General features: G+C 49.7%; 1 protein-coding gene across 1 annotated transcript in view; it reads right to left on the bottom strand.

Moving 5' to 3' along the window:
* The window catches only part of ACTN1 (actinin alpha 1), a 166,974-nt gene that overhangs the window by 97,492 nt on the left and 63,923 nt on the right, over positions 1-5,559 (bottom strand). The window lies entirely within an intron of this gene.

The raw sequence follows: 5,559 nt of genomic DNA, 5'->3' as shown, positions 1-5,559 counted from the left end.
CCCACTCCCCGGTGGCTCATGTGACACCAGCTTAGGCTGAACGGGACGCCTCGCCGAGCTCGGGGACCCAGCGGCAACGCGCTCGGATCCTTGGGGGGACAGGATCGCTCCCCGCCCGCGGAAAGGCCCCTTCCTCCGGCGCCGGGACGTTCCTGTGCCCCCACGCGCCCTCCAAGCCCCCGCGCGGGCCACCAGAAAACCCGAAAAGCGGTCTTTTCGCTTTCCCAGGGAGCCCTGGGTCCCGCTGGATGAGAACCCAAGGAAGAGGGGGCAGGGAGAGGACCAAAGGGAAAGGAATTTCCTGGGAATTTCCTGGTGCTGCCGCCCCACCCCCCTGTCCCCTCCCGGCGTGACTCCCGAGACCTCTCTGCCCCCTGGAGCCAGGGTTCTCGCCAATGAGCGGCGCTCCGAGGCTCCCCGCGCGCCCGCCTCGCCGCCGGCCCGTTCCGGCCTGCCCTCTGCTCGGGCCCCTGGCCGCCGGCTTCCCGAGGGCTGCCCTCCCGGGCTCCCCTGCTAGGTCCTCTCCACGTTACGGCAGGAAGGGCGCAGGGTGGGGAGTGGGGGGCTACCTTCGCCCACCCAGCGTCCTTCTCCTACTTAATACACACTGGAGCAGTATCCTGAATGCAGCCAGGGAGCTCCCCTGAGCAATCTACCTCCTCTACACCCACCCTCTCCCTCCACACACCCCTGACAGATGGGGAAACTGAGGCTCGCGGAAGCTAAGCCCGGGAAATGGGACGCGCCAGGAAGTCAGGGTTGCAAGCCAAGCCCGTAACCTTAGGCCAGACACACAAAGCCTTATTGTTGTTGGAGGAGGAAGGAGGGAACGATTGAACACCTCTAACTTCTACTTTGCCCCTGGCCTGGGAATGCCGCCTGGGCATCCTTCCTGTGAGAAGGGTCCTGCGGAGACAGAGCCGCCCAGAAGAAGGAGGTCTCCCGTCCTCTGAGGGGTGCAAGTTCTAAAGAGCAGCAGTAAACACACTCCAGTGGGTGAGCCCTCCGTATGGACCGCAGACGGAGCCACCAGTGCCCGGTCGCGCAGCATACAGCGCCCAAGGAACACGGGTCATAGTTATGTGATCAAGCGTTAGGGAAGGGCAAACCCCAAGTCTGCCACCCAGGGGTCAGTGGGGTGGGAGGAGAGGAAGGGATTAACTGATAGGAAGGGCCCTTGAAGAAGGGAAGTTGAAAGGCCACCGTCTTCAGCGCTGGACAAGGCGGAGAAAGTGCCAGCAATTCTCCATGAGCCAGCTGATGCTGCTGTAAGCAGATATCCGGCTTGTCACGGCTCCCTGCATCATTAGTCAACCACACACATGGACGCAAGTGTTACCCCTGGCTGGGGAAGCACTGCTTCTGAGCCACTGAGACAGCGGATTTATGGGCTCTTTTATAACCACTTCTAAACTCTGACTCCAAACGTAACACAGAGGGTAACGATGGAGCTGTATTCACTCAATAAATATTGGCCGAGCACCTTCTGTGTGTCGGGGAATGTACTGGATGCTCTCTCTATAGAGAAGGAAACCACACAATTGCGGTATCTTCCAGTACAGCAGCAAAAAACGAAATGCAGTCAGATGTGTGCCAGGAGAGCTGGCTGTCCAGGGGGCGGTGGGAGCGCAGGGGACTATGGGCCAGCCCAGCATGGGGAAGAAGGCTGGGGGAGGGCTTGTTGGAGGAGGTGGAATCCAGTGAGTCTTAAAGAATGAGGAGCCAGCCAGATGAAGAGGAGCATAGCATGGTATTCCAGGCGGAAGGTGCCTTGTGAGCTGATGCACCTGAGGGGGGGCGGAGAAACTGCCTGGTGTGCAGAGAAAAGCCTGGAGTCTCGACATGGCTGGTCTAGAAACTCAAGGCAGAGACCACCAGTAGCCAGAGGACAGGGGCCCATGAGCTGGGTGAAGGGCAGATCTCAGGGGAATGAGACTGACTGTAAACTGGGAGACTGGTTGCAAAGCTGTTGCCATAACCCTGTTAGAAATGGCAAAGAACTAAAGGCTTGAAGGTAATCAAGCGGCCATCAAGCTCAGAAGCAACAAAGCCCACATGGAAGAAGCACACCAGCCTATGCAACCACGAGGTGTCGAAGGGATCAGGTGTAAGGCATCATCAGAACAAAAAATCTTACCATAGTGAATGATGGGGGGAGTGCAGAGTGGAGATCCAAAGCACATTAGTAGGCCACTGGAGATCCCCTTGCAGAGGGGTCTCGGGGAGGAGATGAGCCAGTCAGGGTGCAATGTAACAATGATGAGAAATACAATCTTCCTCTAGTTCCTAAAGGTTTCCTCCCCACTCCCACTACCATGACTCGAATTCTATCTTGCAAGACTGGCTAGACCAGAGGAGGTACACTGGTACAGATAGGAACTGAAAATACAGGGAATCCAGGACGGATGAGCCCTATAGGACCAGTGGTGTGAGTGGCAAAACAGGGAGGGTAAAGGGAGAATGGGTAGGAAAGAGGGAACCGATTACATGGAACTGTGTGTGACCTCCTCCCTGGGGGACAGACAACCGAAAAGTGGATGAAGGGAGACGTCGGACAGGGCAAGATATGACAAAATACCCATTTATAAACTATCAAGGGCTCATGCGGGAGGAGGGAGCGGGGAGGGAGGGGAAAATGAGGACCTAATGTCGGGGGTTTAAATGGAGAGGAAATGTTTTGAGAAACGATGTACAAATGCGCTTTACACAATTGATGTGTGTATGGATTGGGATAACAGTTGTATGAGCCCCTAATAAAATGTTAAAAAAGAAAAGAAAATATACCAAAACCTTTTTTAAAAAAAAGAAATGGCAAAGAACATATTTGCAAGAAATACTTAGAAGATGCAAATACAACCTAGAATCAAAACTAGAACAGTGGTTCTCAACCTTCCTAATGCCGCGACCCTTTAATACAGTTCCTCATATTGTGATGACCCCCCCAACCATCAAATTATTTTCGTTGCTACTTCATCCCTGGCATTTTGCTACTGTGATGAATCGGGCAACCCCTGTGAAAGGGCCATTCGACCCCCAAAGGGGTCGCGACCCACAGGTTGAGAACTGCTGCTCTAGAAGGTCCTAGATGGAGAGAATAAGGTGGAACAAAACTTAGATCATAAAAAAATAGGCCAGAGAGAAACTGGTGGGACCCCTCCCCGATATCAGAGGGCCATGAAAGAGGAATCAGAGATGTAACCCCAGGGCCCCTCCTAGAAGTATCCCTAAGTAAGACTGATGGAGATATCATGACCCTCAGTCACCATCCAGGTCTGGAACTCAGCTGGCCCCTGCGTTTCCATTTTCAGCCAAACAATAGACCAAAAAATCACCGCCCTGTCATCAAGTCAATCTGACTCATAGCAACCCTGTAGGGTAGGGTAGACTGCCCCTGGGAGTTTTTAAGACTAAATCTTCATGGAAGTAGAACGCCTCATCTTTCTTCTACAGAGCAACTGGTACTTGGCCCAAACATCAGCAGTGCCAAGGTCGTGAACACTTACTGTATGTTTCTAGTTTGGATGTATTCGAGAAGGGCGGAAGTACAACCACCCATGATAGAGAAGAAAAGAGGTGCAGGTTTGGGGCCACTTCATTGTTTGAATTTGCACACACTGAACTTCAGGTGCAGGTGCCCTTAGCATGCCCAGATCCACTTGCCCAGCAAGCTGTCAATCACCTGGTCCTAACCCTTGAAGTAGACCGGTGTGAGAGTCTTGTGCATATGGATGGGACTGACAGCCTGAGACCATTCCTGGAGAATGCCCACGTGGGGATAAGAAGAGGCAGTCTCATGTTTTACAGAGGAGGACTACCTTGTAATGGATTTTTCTGTTGTAATCTTCACAAAAGTTGATCGTCAGGCTTTTGGGAGGGGGACGGGGGTGGAGGTGGGGCGGGGTTGCTGTAACCTGCGTTAAGTTCAAACTAGCAACCTTTAGGTGAGTAGTCAAGAAGAAACCAATTACTCCACCCAGGGATGCCGACCTCCTGACCTAGGTAACTGCTATTCTGACTTCTAATTATAAATGAGTATTTTTTTACATGTTTTTGAACTTCACACCAATAGAATATACAGTACAATTTTAAAAAATCATTTTGTTGGGGGGCTCTTACAGATATTATAACAATCCATAAATCAATTATACCAAGCAAACTTGCACATACGTTGCCATGATCATTTTAAAACCATCTTTCTACTTGAGCTCTTCTTATCAGCTCCTTTTTTTCCCTTCCTCACCACCCTCTCACCCTCGTAAACCCTTAATAAATTATTTTTTGTCATATCTTACACTGTCTGCTGTATCCCTTCACCCATGTTTCTGTTATTTGTCCTCCTGGGACGGGGTGTGGGGGGGGAGTTATAGAACCCCCATTGCTATCGGCTTCCCCCTTCACAGCACAAACATTTTGATGTCTGTCTTTTTACTCGATTTAACATCCATAAGAATCTTTCATCTCGGGGCTTACATCACCAGTTTTTGTGTTTGTTTTGCTTGTATAGAATTCTATGGTATGGGCAGATCCTAATGTACCCATCCTCCTGGTAATAGCTTCCAGTTTGGGGTACTGGCGTCTCCTGAGTAAAGCTGCCTCCTTTGCCATAAAGCCCGAACTGGATGGTGTCTGGCTACCATTACTGAATGTTTAGATCAAAGATTCTATAGAAGAATCCTGATCAAAAGGAGAAAATGTAGGAAGGGAGACAATATACTTCATTAAACCCGAAGTGGATTTGGAGTCTTTAAGTTCATTTCAAACAAAAATAATTTTTAAAAAATTTTTAAGGGAGAAAATGCAGAATTTCAAATTGTCAAGGAATCTAGACTTTCTGGAGCTATTGGTCCTGAATGATCCCCTGAAACTCTTGTACTGAGATACTCCTAAAGCCTCCAGCCAAAAAATATTCCTTGAAGTCTGCTTAAACACCAAGCAATCGTTTTAGTTTAGCTAGTAAAGAAAGCATGCCGTGGGCACAGTGCTCCTTCAAGAAGTATCTCTATGGGATCAAATGACAACATCAGCTCAGTAGGCAACCAGAGGCCAGCGAGTGAGTTTAAATTAATGAGGAAGGACAATTCAGAAGAGGAGGTACACCTTGGCGCGTGTAATCAATGCCGCTGAGTGGCATACGTAGAAATTGTTAGATTTGTAGACGTTCTGCTGTATACATTCACAACAACAAAAATAAAGAAATGACTGAGATAAATAAAGCTCCTGTCCATAGATGCACATATGTTTTTGGTAGACATGTGCAGCCATTCCTCTTGACTATCTACTATAAGAGGCATTGCTGGGTCGTAAGGTAAACATAGGCGTAGCCCTTGTAACTATTGCCCCTTTTCCAAACTGGCTGTAACAATTTACTCTCCATCTTAGACTGGCTTATTTCGAAGAGCAAAACCAGTAAAGCAGAGAGAGGTGATTGCAAGGAATGGCTCACGTATTGGCAGAGGTTGGTAGGTCTCAAATCTGTGGACCAGGTGTCAGGTTAGAGGTCAAAGTCCATCTCAAACTCCACAGATCCTACAACTCTTCTTACTATGATCGATCTAGTGG

The sequence above is a fragment of the Echinops telfairi genome, unplaced genomic scaffold (assembly GCF_000313985.2).
Source record: "Echinops telfairi isolate 266 unplaced genomic scaffold, ASM31398v2 ScPeMD7_18;HRSCAF=68, whole genome shotgun sequence".
Classification (NCBI taxonomy): domain Eukaryota; kingdom Metazoa; phylum Chordata; class Mammalia; order Afrosoricida; family Tenrecidae; genus Echinops; species Echinops telfairi.
Note: the sequence above shows the minus strand (reverse complement) of the source record. Positions and strands in the feature narration are given on the sequence as shown.